We start from the raw sequence: 19,523 nt of genomic DNA on the forward strand, positions 1-19,523 counted from the left end.
GATAAAACCCTAGCTAGGTGATCAGACTAACAAGAATTAAAAATCTAACGTTCATTAAGCTTAAAACGGAAAAATCTAGATAGAAACACAAAACAAAAACCAAATATGAAAACTAATCACATGAAATGTACTAGTCTATGCAGAACTAAAAACTAAGGTTTTAGCCAGACATGGATAAAAACGAAACTAAACTAGTAAAAAAAACATTAACCAAATAATCTAGATAAACTAAATGTATGAGATGATTCACAGCCTTCAGATATCCAAAAGTCGCTGAAAGGTATCAAAAATCGTCTTCAGAAGGGTATTATGCTGTCTGGAAATGTCTAACCCCTGGATCTGATAATGAGGGTCGTATTTATATACGAGACATAAACTTCTATATACGAGACAAAAACTTTTGGAGAAAGAAACCGAAAAATGCGATCGCAGGTTGATTATATGCGATCTCATTTTTTCCAATTTTTCCAAATTTGCCCCTAAATGAGGCAGGATGCTATTTTTGATGTTTTCGGGACTTCGAGCCGTTTATGCGATCGCAGGTATAGGTTTATGCGATCTCATTTTTTCAAAAATCTTCCAGAATTGTGTCTGAATGAAGTACGAAGCCAAATTTGAAGTTTCTGGATTTGCGGGAAGAAAATACGATCGTCGGTTAGCTATATGCGATCACAGGTTTGGTCTTTTCTACTCAAATGGCATCCAGATGATTTATTTCGATCCTGGGAAACTTCATGGAAAAAATGCGATTGCATATATTGGAAATGCGATCGTAGATCTGGGTTCCTGGCTCATTTCAGACGCGATTCTTCAGTTTAAGCACTCCTTGTTATTTCTTAGCATCCTTTTTCAATTCCAGCTCCATTTAAGCTCCAAACATGCATCCAGCTGCTCCCAAAGTACTTCTCCACTCAAACTATCTGAAATTGACACAAAAAATGCTACCAGTACGAGAATTCTAATAAAATACATGAGCTGAACATTATTTAAACAAATGACATGCAAATGTACAAAATATGATGCTAAATGATAATAAAAACTACCCTAAAAGATGCATAAAATGACATCTAACAAATCTCCCCAAGCTTAAACCTTACTTGCCCTCAAGTAAAAGAAAGATTAAACATTATAAACAAAAGGAAAGACTTAGATGACCTAAAAAGAATTTAGAATAAAATAAAAGAAAATAAAAATACTTCATTTTTTTTTCACATGATCAGATTTGACAACGAAAACGCTCGAATGAAATCACTACCTAGACAACAGTCTCAATACTTTTATTGTAGATTCAAAATTCATATTTAATAAGTTAAACCAAGCTTGAGCAAATATTTTTTACGCTGAATTAAATTTGTGAAAGCAATGTATTTTTAAAAATAATTTCACGAAAATTCGTTTATAAAAACTTAGCTTAACCGACCCCTCCTTTTTTCCGAACTCGTCCAGTAAACGCGGTAAGCTCCATTATGGACAAAATATCCAAGCTTACCCCTATGATTCCACTATCGAGGGATCAATCTCATCATACCACACGTCTTCTTTGTCTTGATCAACTCTTCAGATTTAACTTGCTTGGTTCTTGATTTCGACTTGAACTTGACTTGGATTTGACTTTGAATTTCAGATTTCTTCAAGTTGTTTGATACACCATATATATTGACTGGGCGCAAATTTCAATTTGAGGCCCACCATAGCTTCAATACTTCAAAAAAATGATAATAAATTGTGGGTATAACAAGAGTTCCCTCCCAACCTCAAAAAGCGTGGAAACTATAGGGTTTAGTACTTCAAGGAAATATAAGGGTTATTCAATCTAGGTTCTTTTTAAGGCATTTATGGAAATTATTTCTAAAATATTGTTAGTTTTTCCATCTCACACTTCCATTGTAAAAACATATCCGACTCATATGTTGGTTCATATTTCGAAAACATTTAAAACACTTGAAAAGATAATTCTTAAAAATTGATTGTAATGAGACTTTTATTTTCGGTAACTATCACACTTCATCTTAATAGAGCTATCGAATGTAAAAAGATATCCTCATCTCATGTAAAATATTTTCAAATTTTTTTGATTTTTTTTCTTGATTTTTCGGAAACTTTAAATGCAGAAAATAAATAAACACTACAATAACTAGAAATAAAATCTTTTTGGGTTTTTTTATGAGTGCAGAAAATTAAAAAGGAAAATATTTTTTGGATTTTTGAATGTTTTAACTACAAATGCAATGCAGAAAATAAAATGCAAAAAGAAAAAAAAAAGTTGAAAAATTTAGCCTAAAAAAACTGAAAATTTTAAATTTTTTTTAAAAAATGCAAAATTTTACACTAACCCACTCCCCAGCTTAAAATGATGCATTGTCCTCAATGCTCAGGGCGGAATGAACAACTCAATAAAGCTTATAAAAGCAAAATGGTGTAGCTAGGAATGAATGTACCTGATACGTTTGTAGAAATCTGATTTTGACAATGATGTCGACGAAAAATCTGAATTTCAGCAATTCTGTCGATCATTTGATTTCCCCAAGCCTTCTTGGAACTGCGACCATCTCTTTATTGAAAGAGTAAAAAAAACTAAAAACTACTCCTCAAGTTGCCTCTCGGAAAGCTGCCCATTTTTAAAGTCGTTGGCTCGACTTTGCCCAACCAGATTTGTTAACTGGTGTAGTTGGGACTTCTCTGAAGCTCAACTCTTTTCCTTGTCACTCCAGATCCCTTTAGATATGGAAATCGGTGGATTTGGAACTTGAACAACAAACAGGAAAGACTCAAGATTGTCTTCAAATAAGTTTTTCAGATGATTAGATTTCTTTCGTTTTCTGATATTTTGCTTTCCAAAATTCTTCTCTGATGTTTCTTCAGATTCTTTTATTTTCAAATTTGTATCAGAAATCACCTCTCCCACCTTTTCTTTTTCCAAAACCATTTTTCTTTTCAGATTTGTCTCTGATTTTTCTTTAGCAGAAATCAGCTCTTCCTCTTCCCCAAGCTTATTTCTTGTCAGCTCCTTCTCTAATGCTTCAGATAACTTCTTTTCAGCAGTTAATTTTACTTCTTTTTTCCAAAGATTTCCTTTTTCTAGCTCTTCTGATGTGTCTGATAAATTACTGTCTACAAATATTTCTTGCACAGAGACATTAGAAAACTCACAGCATCCCTCAGATAAAGGACTGTTGGTACCCAGATAATTAACAGAAATATTATCTGTTGACGTACCCTACCCGGAATCCGTTAAATACAATAGAGTCGTCAGTATGACAAACGAATCCGAGCGACGAACAACTAACGTCGGGTCCTCACGCACGCTTCTTCCCTCATGCTCCCATGCTTATTCCTAAGCGCCCAAGCATCAAGGCCATAGTCGAGACAAAACAGTACCAACCCACTCGCAGGGCAACAAATGTGGTGCCTAGAGCATCACACCTGGCAAACCTACGCCAATGGCAGGCAACCACTTGCGGAACACGGTTCACTAATCAGAGCTCGCCTGGCTCTTACAGAACCTGAAAAAGTTGAAAGTAGTGTTGGGGATCTGTTCCCCCTTGCCACAGGTATAAAAGGCACCCTTCTCCCCCAAGAGAAGGGGTCAAGATTGTTGGATTAGATGTCTAAGCCCATAACTATTATTGGTATGTACTTGACCCGAGAGTAGCATGGTCCATTTGGGTTGCATATCATCAGGACAATTTGTTAGGATGGACTTTTGAGAGAAGGTTATTTATGGTTTTTTAATATATTATAAGTTATAATATATTAATATGAAATCATATGTTTTAATTAGTATCGATCAAGAATTAATTTGGAATTAATTTAGTGATCAAAAGAGACTAATTAAATCTATGGGGACTAATTATGATAATTAGTTATATTTATATGTGTTGGGCTTATGATCCATGTTGGACCAAGTTTATGTATGGATACATAAAGAGTTGGGCCACATGAACCATGGATCATAAAAACCCATGGGTATGGATTATGGGTTATACCCATGACCCTTGGAATCCTACATATAAATAGGTTACTCCATAGCCAAAATCACCACTTCTTTTCTTAGAGAAATATGGAGGTGTTTTGGTGCATGGAATTCTCTCTCAAGAGCCACCTTTGTCCTAGGTGTGTTGTGATTCCATTTGAGGCATTTCATACTATTGATGCTAAGCTCTTAAGGCCAAATACATCAAGACTTCAAGCCACATAAAAGGTATGTTTCCCTAACTAGTATATTATATGGTTTATGTCAAATGCATGCTAGTTATAGGTTTAATGCCTTGGAAACCATTTGCATGTATAATAGAGAAAACATAGATCCAAGGTATTTAGGGTTGTATGTGCACCATAGGATGTTGTAGTATACTAAAACCCAACAAAGATCTAAAACCCTTTAACACTCCCTTTACGCTTTAAACCCACTCTCTCTCAGACTCTCACTGATTTGATCGTCAGAACCTCGTTCCGGGACATCCTCTCGGATGACGACTGACGGTCCCATTTTATTCGCTGTGATTCTCAGGCCCTTCATTTCCACCCCTCGGAAAGATGGAGTCAAGCCGGTGACATATCACAACAGTTGGCGCCATCCGGACGTGCACCCAGTGCGACACAACCTAATAAACAACAACACGTGCCTACAATGGTGAACACACGCACTATGCCGACGCAACACGACAACATCGGGCCATACGACGTTGTCACGCGCAGTACGATGACCATCAGGTGCCAATCGATTACTTCCCTAGTAAACGAAGTGCTGACACTAGACACAAAATGAAAGCAAGACGGAGTGTTCACGGTTAACAGGTCATGTAAGAAATGAGAACGAACTTGAGCAAACCACAACGTGTAAGCGTTGACCCGACGGGCCAACATCATTAACTTTTCGCCAGACGACCCGAGACCGCCAGAGTGGGATCCCAGAGACCCAATCCTCGTAACCGCATGCATAAGACACAAACAAATCCACCGAGTCTACATAGATAATGAAAGTAGCACAGGCATCTTATACGAACATTGCTTCCGATAATTACCAGAGTAATGGAAGAAAGAGTTGAAGCCCCCGGCAGGTGGACCCATGGTCGGCTTCACAAGACACAGTCTATGGCCTCTCGACACAATACACCTCCCACTGACGCTAGTCAGCCACGAAGGGAGAGAGAACAAAACACGAACAATCGAATTCTCTGTAATCCGTCACCCAACAGAACAAAATATACTGTTAGGGCATCCAACACTCCACGAGCTACAGGCCGTGCCGTCAACAATTCATGGCACAATCAAATTTGACATAAGGACCGGATCAACAACCATCGTCGCTGATGCCCCGTACAGACGGACATGTCACCAGATCATGGCGGCGACAGACCTGGTCAGCGCCCCCAAGAAATGCAAAGAAGACCACCCACTAGAAAAGCACGTCATACACAGTGAACACCCCAAACAAGTAATAAAGATGGGAGCTAACCTATTGGCGGAAACCAAAGCCCAACTAATCGCGCTACTAACACGGTTCGCCAGGGTCTTTGCATGGCAACCCGCAGATATGATAGGTGTAGACTGAGGGATCATCGAACACAACCTTAACATCTTACCGGGCAGCTCTCCGATTTAACAAAAACGAAGGGGGCAGGCGAGTGATAGAAACAAAGCGATTAATGAAGAAGTTTTGAAACTCGTGGCTGCGGGAATTCTCCAGGAAGAAATGTTCCCCACATGGATAGCAAAACCGGTAATGGTAAAGAAGCATGATGGCTCATGGAGGATGTGCATCAACTACTCCGACTTGAACAACGCATGCCCAAAAGACCACTACCCCCTCCCAGAAATCGACCAAAAGGTCGAATCCCTGGAAGGTTTCCAACTCAAATGCTTTCTTGACGCCTACAAAGGCTACCACCAAGTCCAGATGCGGCGGGAAGACGAGGAAAAGATAGCTTTCCACTCCGATCGAGGCACGTTCTGCTACAAGAAGATGCCATTCGGCCTTAAGAACGCCGGAGCAACATATCAGTGCCTAATGGATAAAGTCTTCGCAGAACAGATCGGAAAGAATGTAGAGGTATATGTCGACGACATGGTCATTAAAAGTCGCAGTGAAATAACATTGCTCCGCGATGTGGAAGAGACCCTCCAGACACTAACACAAGCCCATATGAAGCATAACCCGGGAAAATGCACTTTCGGAGTAGAAGAGGGCCAGTTCCTAGGATACCAGATAACCAAAGAGGGAATCAAGCCAAATCAGGTCAAAATCTAGGAATTCCTTGATGCCAAGATCCAGCACAATATAAAAGGAGTCCAAGAAATCAACGAGAGGATAACCGCGCTAGGCAGGTTCGTATCCAAGTCAGCAGAAAAAGCTCTACCGCTCTTCCAAACTTTGAAAGGGTGTGTCAACAAGAATCACTTCAAATGGACGAAGGAGGCCAACGCATCCCTCCAATGCTTAAAGAGGGCCCTACGTCAGTTGCTAACAATGGAAAGCGCCCTCCCAGGCGAAACCCTACAAGTATACCTTGCAGCCGCTGATGAAGCCATCTTGTCGGTTCTGGCAGTAGAGAGAAACAAGAAGCAGTTGGCGATACATTTCGTGAGCAGGGCACTGCAAGGTCCCAAAACCAATTACCCCATCCTGGAAAAACTAGTGCTGACACTAATCTACATGGCTAGACGCCTACGACGCTACTTTCAGGCGTACAAAATCGAAGTGCTGACTAGCTGCCCGATAAAATAGGTCCTACTGCGACCCGAAAAGTCGGGACGACTGGTGAAATGGGTAATAGAGCCGGGGGAACACGACATAGAATACCGGCCACGAACCAGTATTAAGGCCCAAGCCTTAGCATACTTCCTGGTAGGAATACCAGACACGTTTAGGGAATACCAAAGGCCTTACCTGCAGACCCGCTGGAGCCCGAAGCAAGAAAAGACGTATGGGAACTACACACCGATGGTGCTGCGAGTAAGGAGGGTTCAGGCGCGGGCCTAATTCTGAAAAACCTCAGGGTGGACGAAATAACATACTCCCTAAGATTTGATTTTCAAGTTTCAAACAATGAGGCCGAATACAAAGCGCTCTTCGCGGGCCTTTGCTTGGCGCAGGAAGTCGGGGCGAAACACCTCCGAGCATTTAGCGATTCGCTGCTAATAACAAACCAGGTTAATGCAACTTACGAAGGTAAAGATTGGAGAATGCAAAGATACCTGGAAAAGACGCAACAACTAGCACACTCGTTCAACAACTTCGAAATCAAAAAAATGCCCAGGGGGGAAGAATACAAGAGACGACGCTCTTAATAAATTGGACTCAACATCCTTCGACCATTTAACCAAGAAGGTGATGGTAGAAGTACTCAGAGAAAGGAGCATCGACAACAAGCAAGTGGATGCCATGACAGAACTACCAGACTGGACTAAACCATACCTAGATTACTTGCATCATAGGATCCTCCCAGATGACCCGGAAGAGGCCAGGAAAATAAAAGTAAAAGCCCCCCAGTTCGCGGTGAAAGGCACGCAACCTTACAAAAGGGGGTATCTAGCACCGTGGCTCAGATGCATCTCGCGCAATGAAGGCCAAGCTCTCTTGGAAGAAAGCCACTCAGGTGAGAAGGAAGCACATGAGGGGGCGCGAGCACTCACAAAGAAAATACTGCGCCTGAGGGTATACTGGCCCAACGTGTACAAAGACGCGGCGGGAGTCATGAAGAAATTCCTGGAGTGCCAAGCATTCGCCCCGTTCCAGAACCTACCAGCGACAACCATGACCAGCATCAGTAGTCCATGGCCTTTCCACCAATGAGGCATCGATATCGTGGGACCATTCCCAACGACCCTGGGGGGATTAAAGTACCTATTAGTCGCAGTCGACTACTTTACAAAGTGGATTGAAGCAGAGCCTTTGGCCACAATCACGGGCAAACATATGATTAGATTCATCTGGAAGAACATCCTGACTCGGTTTAGAACTCCCAGGGTCCTGATAAGTGACAACAACACCCAATTTGAGGGTATCGCCTCAAAGAATGGTGCGAGGAGAAGCAAATCAACCGTCGCTTTACCTCAGTCACGCACCCCCAGGCGAACGGACAAACCGAAATATGAAATAAGACCATCGTGAATGGACTTAAAAAACGCCTAATGAAAACAAAGGGGGCCTGGACTGAAGAGCTGATAACGGTGTTGTGGTCATACTGCACCACCGAGAGGTCAGGAACTGGAGAAACACCATTCAGTCTAACATACGGCACGGAAGCGGTGCTCCCGCTCAAGATTCTGCGCGAATCCCTATGGTTGACGGACTTTGACACAAACTCGAACGAGGAAGAGTGACGACAAGACCTGGATATGCTAGACGAGAAGCGTAAGGCAGCACAGTTGCAACAAGCAGCCTACAAAGCCCGCACAGAAAACTTCTACAATAAACAGGTGCGAGTAAAAACCTTTAAAATCGGAGAATGGGTATTGAGAAAGAACGAGGCCAACCACTCGGAGCCGCAGGGCAAGCTGAGCGCGACATGGGAAGGCCCGTACAAAGTAGTGAAGACGCACCAAGACAGAGCGTACATACTGGAAGAACAAGATGGGAGACCAATACCCCAAACATGGAACACACGCAACCTACACCACTTTTACTTATAAAACAACTGGCGAATAGTATAGCAAAAACAAAAAAAAGGGACAGTGTCGCCTGAACTTTTAGGCTCGGGGCTGCATCCAAGTCAAAGTGACAACACGTAAACCTTCGATATTTTCTCCAAGTACTTTCCAATTAGTAAAGTCTTTCAAGAAAATAGGACCAATCTTACTAATCAACATATACGCATACGCACGCAGATGCAAATATAAAAAACAAAAACAAAAAAGAAGGGTTGCGTGAATTTTCCAAACGAAATCATAGGCCGATCACCCACACCGTTTAAGCATACCAAATCGCCAACATGCAACCATAAATCTCGAAAGGAGATGATTCCTCAGGGGACACGTCGGTTCGGCCAAACAACAAGGCCTCTAAGCTCTCGAACCAGACATATTCAAAGGGTATGAAGGATCATAACCTTCCCCTAAAAATAAAAATCTAACAGACGCGGGTCCAGGGAGCCTCGAGGTGACGACCTCGACTCACCTTAAGCGACCACAAAAGGAGGGTAGTAGGTCACCCGGCTTAGGGCCGAAGTCCAGGCCTACAAAATACTCTCCGGGGTGACGCTTCCCTGAAACAAAGGCAAACATGATGACATTTAAAAAACATACATACATTAAACACTGAAAGAATCTTGTGGTGTCAAACAAACAACAAATAACAACAACAAGCGTACAAAAAACATCCTGTAAAACATCAACCCTAAAAAGGTTGCATTCACATGCCGCCCTCAATGCCTTCGTCTGGAACAACGTCCTCCTCCTCAGAACAAAACTGGTGGAGATCAGCAAGACCAAGCTCGCCCAGTCTGAGATAAGATGCGAAGTCCGTCTATGCAAATCCCTAATGGCAGCGTGTATGGCGTCAGTAGACCGAGCCACGACACCCGGTTCGGATGGGCTGGAGCCGCTACCAGAGGACAACACCAGCACCGCCTGTTTGCCCCTCTACACACCAGCATCCACACACACGGCCTTCATGCAGCGAATCTCGAGCGCAAACTCACAACTCTCAACAACACCGTCCACTACGCGGACCACCCCCTTTCGAAGAACCCAAGACAAATCAGTCTCCAGGACTTTCCTCCTCGAGACCTCGGCTGCGAGCTTACTGCCTCGCAGCACCAAACGTTCCACTAATGCCGCTTTCTCCGTAGCCAAATCTTGGACTTGCTGAAATAGGCGGTCGACTTGCCCTTCTAGAGTCGCCACCTGAGCCTCAACAACAGTTTTCTCCCCAGATAGCACAAGGTAGTGTTCATCGAACTTACGCCGCTCCTCCTCGAGGAGCCAGACCTTCTCTGCAAGCTCGTCACGCTCCGATTTAATGAGAGCCAACTCTACCCTGTCAACCCCGATGTAACGAAGATGGTCGATAGCCGCCACCAAATAAGGAGCCACCTGAGTAGCGGCGTACTGAAGATCATCTGCCATATGAGAATAAGAAAGGGCAACAAGGGCCTCCAGGGTAGCAGAAGGAAATGCATGATGGCACCATTCACCAGCAGGACCCTGTTCCGATATAAGAGAATTGGGTGTAAGGTTCCACCCTGGGAGATACACACCAGGGGCACCCGAAGAGGAAGGCCCCACCTTCGACGAGTTGTCATCCAAAGCCAAGGGTGAGGTTGAGCAACCTCCTGTAACGGTTGTTTTTCCTTGACGGTGTGAACAAACCGCCTCTGCCGCTGACAACTCATCACCATCAGCAATCTCGATAACAACAGGTGACTTAGCGAGAAAAGGTTCGATGTTGTGTTTACGGAGTAAGCGTCGGCCACTAGTATCACCACCAACATCCTCCCTAAGGGCATAATCTACAACAGCGGACCGACGACGGGAGACGACCTGGAAGCTAGGCACACCCGACCCCTTAGACGGAGAGGCATCCTCGGCTCTCGCCACAGCTGGAGAGGCCTCGCATTTGGGAGCAGGCCCGACAGTAGCCGGAGAAAGTAGCGCCTCCACTAGGGGAACCTCGTGATACTCGAGATCACCCCCAAAATTCCCCCGTAATACTTGTTCGAGAGACAAAAGCTTCTTGTCACCTACAACAACCACAACGCAAGACCCGCTTCAAAATGAAAAATGAAGAAAAAAGAGGGAGAACATGACGACAAGCAAAGAGGGGGTGGGGGGGGGAGGAAGGTAACACTTACCACCTTTACTCATAAAAAACTGAGGCATCTTCCCACGCGAACGCCAAGCAGCGCTCATCCTGGCTGCCGCCAATATGCAGTCCGGCCAGTCCTCGCCGTCAAAACAAATTCCCCTTAGTGCGCGGGTCACATATAAACTGACACCCGACAGATGGGGGGCCCGGTCCGAAGCCATGGTCACACGAGGATAGCCTGCACCAACCAAATCACTGTTGACCCACTGCCATCGATTCTGCCAGTTTTTCCGTGGTGCTTTCTGGTTAACTATAACAGAGTGTGTGTTACGGCGCTGAGAAAAAGTGTGAATCCCTGAATGAGTCGACGAATTAAAGAAAGACTGGAACGCTTGAAAATGAGGAACTACACCCAACGCCCGACACCCCACCTCGAACCCAACTATCTTGTTCATGGCGTTCGAGGTCATATTGTGAACAGAAAAACCATACTCCTGCATGACTTCATCGAAGAAGTCGGAAGCAGGAAGACGGAACCTGGCCTTGAAAATTGCCACCAAAAAACCGACATTCCCGGCCGACGGTTGATAAATACTAGATCCCTCCGACGGGAACTGGACCCCATGCTCGGGCATAAACCCAAACCGGAACTGAAGACTCTCGAACACCTCGAGTGTAGGCACTGTGATGAAAAATGATCTGATTGCGCAGGGACAAGGCTTGAGACTCAAACCTTAAGTTAATGCTTAAGATCAATGTCTGCTACTAAATGAAGCTTCCAGTCAGGTCTGGTAAACCAGTCAAGTCTGAAGTAAGAGATTCAACAAAGTGTTCAAGCCATAAATGAAGAATGAAGATAATGATCAGAGTAAGGACAATAAATGAACAAGAAGAATGTTTTTGAGAATGGATTTGAAAGAGAGGTGTAAGAGAAATAACTTCAATCAATACTATCTTTGGAGCAACAACCCGTCTGGTATTCTTGTCATTAAACGCACCTTAAATAGGTGAAAAGGTTACATCGTACAAACTCCTAAACATACATAGGACCGGATAAAAGAGTTATTTCTGACACTCTGATTATCCAAGTTGACAAAAGAGACTAAGTCCTATGACTAGTTACATCAAACAAAATGACAAGATAAATTACTACAGTCGGATACATCATTTCTGAACATCATCTTCATTTCGGACATCCTTCACTTCGCACCATAAGCTTTTACTCCTGATGCCAACTCTACTTCTAATCACAAAGTGACTCCGGAACATTTTCTACTTCGGAACTAAGACCGACCTCAGAACTTTATTGTGTGATTTCTAGAGGTTCACTTTCAGGTAACAATCTCCCCCTAAGTGAACTTAGCAATCAGGTCAGCTCAGTTTGCTTCTCCCCTGATAAAAATATATGCTCGGTGCAACCATTCTCTGACTTCAATGTACCATTGTAGCTGACTCACAAACTTTTCCTTGACATGTTCGGGTGCTTCGGACTTGGATGCACGACTGATGAATTTTTGAAGGGATTTAGTTGGAACTAGGTGTTTGTCAAGGACTCGGATGAAGTCCTTTTTATTTGTATTTCGTTGCTTGTTAACAAACCCTAGCACCGGTTCATCGATGGTCCCTTCAGCCAGTAACTCAACTTCTGGCAGAATGAAGTCGATTTTGGCTAAGTAGTTTTCAGTTCCAAACAGATATGCCAATTCATAGTCGCATTGGCAGAATTCAGCCATATAATCCTTGAGGAAGCTTAAGGTAGCGTGATAGGCTCCCATGCTGAGATCGTTAATTTGATGGTTTTGGAAATAAGCAACAATAGTTAGGATATCGTTTGGATTAATTGCAGGGAAATCAGCGTCAGAGATGGTGTATTGGGTTGGTTTATATTCCCGAGGATGTAGAAGCGAAACAACACATAGTTGAGGTCGAACTTGGTTAAGACTTTCCTTGCAAACCCGAAGATTTTGGTGATCCTTTTTCTAGACCAAACTTGCTTTTGGGGAAGAGAATTCTTAGTATAAAAGGTCTTCAATCGTTCACACTCGGTTTGGATGATCAATTAAGGATCATCATTCGGATGCAAAGGAGCGAACTTTGTGTAGTACTTGCTGTAAGGAGAGAGCGGTAGATCAAGTTGTTCCGAATCGTCATTAGGAATATCATAGTACATGAACGGTACTATGTCCAAATCATGAATAATTCCTTTGCGGCAGAGAGGTGAGAGTCCAAGCATCAGATTAGTGTTATCGTTAAGAGCTTGAATCTGAATGCTTTCCTCAAGTGCTCGATCGATTTCTTCTTGGGACCAGCCTGATTTTTGCTTTGGTGGGGATCTGGAGTGGTGAACTTGATGATCTTCAGATATGGGCTTCTTACCCTTGTCTTGCTTTTTGTTGAGGACGGAGAGTATATGTTGCATGTTTTCATCAACAAAAAATTTAGGAGGAGAGGATTAGAGAGGCTCTTCCGGAAGGTTCCCCAACTTACAAGGAACTGAGAAACATTCCCGGATCCTTGCACTTTGGAGGTAAACACTTTTGCAAAATGGCAGAAATATTTTTCACCACCATTAATAGTTTCATTAAATTTCATTTTTTTTCTTAGAAATACACAAGTCTTTTAGAAACTTGGCATAATGAGGGATGTGTTGGATAACATCCAAAAGTGGGATATTTACCTTAACCTTACGAAAAATTTCCATGATGTCTTTATCCTCTCTTTCACGCTTCGTACTCTTCAGTCTTGATGGGAATGGAGGTAAGGGCTTATATTCTTTTAGATTTCGCTGGACTGGTTTTGGAGTTTCTTTTTCTTCCAGCTTTTCAAATTCTTCTTCAACCAACACTTCTTCATACTCTTCCTATTCTTTCTCCGATTCTTTTACATTTTCTTCTTCTACCAGAACTTCTTCATACACTTCATCATCTTCTTTTTCCGGTTCAGATGCGCTTGAGCTTCCATTACTTTTTCCACTTCTCAAGGAAATAGCTCTCATATTGTGCTTCAGATTCTTTTCTGTGTGTCCTGGTAACTTTTCTTGAGATTCCAGACGACCCACAAAAGTGGCAAGTTGAGACACCTGCTGTTCCAAATTCTTGATACTAGCTCTGGTTTCTGTCTGGAATGTTTGGGTACTTGTAGAAAGACTCTTCACTCTATCTTATAAGGCCATGCTGGAACTGCTGGGTTGATGATTTGAAGATTAGTTCTGATAATTCGGGTTCTGAAAGTTTTGTTGTTGGTGATTCTGAAAATTAGGCTGGTAATTTGGCTGTTGCTGAAAACCCGCAGGATGTTGAAATTGCTGTCTTAGCAAAAAATTATTGTTTTGATAAAAATTAGGAGGCTGATTAATGTTTTTCTGTTGCTGGTATCCTCTGAAAGATTTGACTGGAGCAACATCTTCTTGCAAATTTAGACACATATCAGTAGGATGGTTCGTCTTTAAGCAGATTCCACATTGTTTTTTCGCAGCGACCTTTTCTTTTGTCAGGAGCAGAACAACCTTTGTCAGTTCAGAAATCTGAGACACCAGATGAACATTGCTGACTTCTTTGACACCCCTTGGCTGATCCGGATACCACTCGTCTTCATTACCAGAATGTGGAGTCTATTTCCAGCTTTTCAATTAGCTCCCAACTTTCAGTTGGTGTCATATCTCCTAAGGAACCGCCACTGGAAGAATTTATCAGGCGCCTCTCCGTGGGTATTAGACCTTCACAAAAGCAATTTTAGAGCTGATAATTACTGATCCCATGTTGTGGGCACCGAACCAAAAGCTTCTTGAACCTCTCCCAGTAAGTGTGTAAAGCTTCTCTTTTTCCTTGTTTAATACCAAGGATTTCTCTTCTGAGACTATAAACTCGCATTTCTAGAAAATATTTCTCTAGAAACATCTTCACAAGTTCTGTCCAAGTAGCAATGGAACTTGATGGGAGCTCATATAGCCATTCTCTTGTTGAATCTTGAAGTGAGAAGGGGAATGCCATTAAGTTTATCTGGTCTTCAGTTATCGCATGTGGCTTCATTCCTGAACAAACCACAAGAAATTCCTTAAGGAATTTATGTGGGTTTTCATTTTCTAGACCGCAGAATGTGGGAAGAAGATGTATCAGCCCAAATTTGAGTTTGAAGTTATGGGCTTCTAGAAACGTAATGCAGAGAGGCTGCTGATTGACTTCTTGAATGGCCCGCTCTTTGAGAGTCTTTTCTGCTTCTTCTCCACTCATGTCTGATTCTTCAGATTCAGGTTCTAAAGAGTCTGTGGCTTCAGATTTGACTGAGGATAGTGGAGAGTATGTTTTATAGGGGTTGTTAAAAGGTGAAGATGGGGGTACTTTCAGAAAAGACGAAAAAGTAGGGTCTGGTTCGTTCCACAAGGGACTGCCTTGTGGTGTGGAGATTTTTGGTAGTGGGGAGGATGATGATGAACCAAAGAAACCAACTGATTGTTTTTTCTTTGCTTCTTCTTTCTCCAGTTTCCTTGTAGTTCTTTCAATTTTTTGATCAAAAACTAATGGTGTACCTGAACGAAAATTTCTGGGCATAAAACTATTAGAAAGCACCGTGTCCCCGACAACAGTGCCAATTTGTTAACACGTTGTCGCGCGCGTATTAAGCAAATAAATTTTTCACTACTCGTTGCACTAATAATATTGCACAGGGAAGCATGGAAGAATCCTCATAGACACAACCTAACGGTCAATGCCGTTTTGCATCAGGCACATTCTAGTCAAAGTAGGAATTATTAATAAGGGGGGTTTTTAAATTAAACTAAAAACTAAATTGCAGTGAAAACAAACTAAACGAAAATCAATAATAAAAATGGTTTCAGCTCTGCTGCAACTTTCCTAATCATGCAATCAGTGCAGATTTGGTTATTCAGAACGCGTTCTATCTAAGATGGTATTGAGAAAAACTAACACGCTCTTGTATAATCTCTTTTACCTAAATTAGTTAACCAAACCAAGCTCTTTGAATTAACCCTAACTTTTTACAGTTCAATTAAATAAGCTCTTAATTAGATCAAAAAATCAGCTTTATGTTCTGTGTAAAATTCCCATCCGTATCCAATACTTCTCACAAGCTCAGAAGCGTAAATATATGAATTTTATAGTTTATACTAGAGTTAAATCCCAAACACGGAACCAATCTGATACTTGTTACTTTTTACCAGTTGACAAGAACAACTACAAATTCTATTAATTGATTAACTGTATGATAAGACCCTAGGTAGGTGATCAGACTAACAGGAATTAAAAATCAAACGTTCATTAAGCTCAAAACGGAAAAATCTAGATAGAAACACAAAACAAACGCCATATCTGAAAACTAATCACATGAAAAGTACTGATATATGCACAACTGAAAACTAAGGTTTTAGATACACATGGCTAAAACGAAACTAAACTAGTAAAAAGAAACACTAACCGAATAATCCAGATAAACTAAATGTATGAGATGATTCAGAGCCTTTAGATCTCCAAAAGTCACTGAAAGGTATCATAAATCGTCTTCAGAAGGGTATTCTGCCATCTAGAATTGTCTAACCCCCAGATCTGATAATGAGGGTTGTATTTATATGCGAGACGGAAACTTCCAGAGAAAGAAACTGAAAAATGCGATCGCAGGTTGGTTATATGCGATCACATTGTTTTCCAATTTTTTCCATATTTTCCCCTAAATGATGCAGGACGCTGTTTTCGACGTTTTTGGAACTTCGGGCCATTTATGTGTCTGAATGAAGTACAAAGCCAAATTTGAAGTTTCTAGAGTTTTGGGAAGAAAATGCGATCCATGTTTGGTCTTTTCTGCTCATATGGCCTCTAGATGACTTATTCCGACGCTGGGAAACTTCATGGCAAAAATGTGATCGCATATATTGGAAATGCGATTGCAGATCTTGGTTCCTGGATCGTTTCGGACGCAATTCTTCAGTTTAAGCACTCCTTTTTATTCATTAGTACCCTTATTCAATTCCAGATCCATTTAAGCTCCAAACATCATCCATCTGCTCTCAAAGTACTGCTCCATTCGAACTATCTGAAATTGACACAAAAAATGCTAGCAGTACGGGAATTCTAATAAAATACATGAGCTGAACATTATTTAAACAAATGACATGCAAATGTTCAAAATATGATGCTAAATGATAATAAAAACTACCCTAAAAGATACATAAAATTGCATCTAACAAATCTCCTCAAGCTTAAACCTTAGTTGCCCTCAAGTAAGAAAAAGATTAAACATTATAAACAAATGGAAAGATGTAGATGACCTAAATAGAATTTAGAATAAAATAAAGGAAAATAAAAACACTTCACTCTTTTTTACTTCACATGATTAGATTTCACAACGAGGAAGCTCCAATTAAATCACTAACTAGAAAACAGTCTCAATATTTTTATTGCAGATTCAGAATGATCGGAATGGCATACCCTTAGTCTGACATACCCTCGTTTCCACAGCCATCAGGATGGATTACCCCCGGTCTGTTCGCTCACGTACATTGCAGTAAAGCCTCAACCCCAAGCCATACTATGTCGACATATACAATAGATAAACATATAAACAATCAACAGACAGATCTACAGATCACTACCGCATAGCATATCCTATATACCAGGATACATATCTAACATATCACTACAACATAACAACATCATATATACTAGTATACAGATCTAACAGATCACTACAACATAATAACATCCTGTATAACATGGAACATAACCTAGTTGGCCGACATTGGTGCCTTCGACCCACAAGTACAATGAGGAAAACTCAAATCTCAGTCTGAAAAGATAGCTGAATAGGACACTGCTCCGAATATCAGCTCTACTTGTCACCTATACATTGAAAAATTACCAAACTCAACTACAATTCAAAATACCCAAAATACCCTTAGGTCTAACGTGGTCAAAATCTGGTCAAAGTTAAAAGGCAAAAAGTCAGTCGATTTGACTCAGCTGAGTACGCCCACATACTCAGCTTGTACGGTTAGCGTACTCAAGATCCCAAATCGGGGATCACATCACGTACACACGACGTATGCTCATATATGCCCAGTATACGATGGCTGAATGAGTTCCTTCCTTTTAAGGGCTTATTCCATTAAGTCCCTTCGAGCAAAAGCATATCTAGTCCCAAAATAACATGTTAATTCATAAAGTTTCCAACTTTATGACTTTGTATGGCTAGGAAGTGCTCAATACTAAGAACCCTAACTTCTTAACTCATTAAGACATTATAATCCATGCATGGAAGGAAACCAATGACCAAGATTGCATTTATAACTCTAGACACTCCAAAACGTCTGAAAAGACAATTCATTTGGGTCTAGAGCATGCCATACTCAAGAACATCATTGATTGGGGACAAAAGCACATAATAACATCATACAAGCTAGATCTAACCAAATAGTCATCAAGGTATAAAATTTATACCTCCTGTAGATGTAAGAGGGAGCAAAACTTCCAGATCCAAGGTTTCTCCAAGCTTCTAAGATGTTCTCATTTCCTTTTCCTTCCTTTATGAACTCCAAAACACACACTAATGGCTCAAGGATGCTCAAAAATGGATTAAGGGTTAGCTAGGGTCGAATATGGAGGTGGAGGCGGAAGAATAAAGAGGTTTCAATGAGAAAAGGATTTTAAATAGGGTCCAAACCATAAAAATTAGGGTTTGAACCCTGGCCACGTACGCCCAGCGTACGCAATGTACGCCCAACATACGCAACGTATACCCATCTTATGCAATGTACGCCCAACGCACACAATGTACGTCCAACGTTTGCATGCAACATCCAATTTTCATTAAAGTGCCATTTGGGACCAAATTTGCAAACAATTCTCATATCAAGGGTCAAAATGAAAAATGCCTGGAAATTGAGATGTTACAATTCTCCCCCACTTGAATCAGAATTCGTCCTTGAAGTCCGCTCCTATTAACAACCCAGGGCAATGCTCCCGCACCTCTGTGTCGGGTTCCCATGTCCATTCGGAACCCTTTCGATGTTTCCATTGGACCTTGACCAAAGACACCACCTTGTTGCGCAAGGCCTTCTTCTTCCTATCCAAGATCGCCACTGGTCTCTCAACATAATTCAGGCGATCATTAACCTGAATATCATCCAGAAGAACAATCGCTAAATCATCAGCCACACACTTACGAAGCGAGAAACGTGGAAGGTGTTGTGAATCCGACTGAACTCCTAAGGCAATTCCAACCGATAAGCTTGCCCGCGTACCCTAGCAATCGCTAGAAATGGCCCAATATATCAGGGCCCCAACTTTACCCTCTTCCTAAAGCGTATTACACCCTTCCAGGGTGATACCTTCAATAGAACCATATTGTCGACCTGAAACTCCAACTCCGATCGGCATCTGTTGACATAACTCTTTTACTGACTTTGAGCCGTCTGCAACCTCGGTCAGAACTGTTGAATAAGCTCTAACATCCGAAGGACTACTTCGGTCCTTCCCATATCCCTGTGACCGACCTCTCCTCAACATACTGGGTTACGACACTTCCTCCCATATAGATGCTTGAAAGGTGGCGCACCGATACTGGAGTGTAACTCTTATTGTATGAAAACTCCGCTAAGGGAAGTTGGAGTCCCAACTCCCATCAAAATCGATCATACAGGTCCGCAACATTTCCTCAAGTGTCTGGATGGTCTGCTCGCTTTGACCGTTAGTCTACGGATGATAAGCAATGCTAAAATGCAACCTTGTACCCAGTTCCTAGTGGAACCTCTGCCAAAACTAGGAAGTGA

Source organism: Lactuca virosa, chromosome 4 (genome assembly GCF_052849685.1).
Source record: "Lactuca virosa cultivar CGN04683 chromosome 4, Lactuca_virosa_CGN04683_v6, whole genome shotgun sequence".
Lineage (NCBI taxonomy): Eukaryota > Viridiplantae > Streptophyta > Magnoliopsida > Asterales > Asteraceae > Lactuca > Lactuca virosa.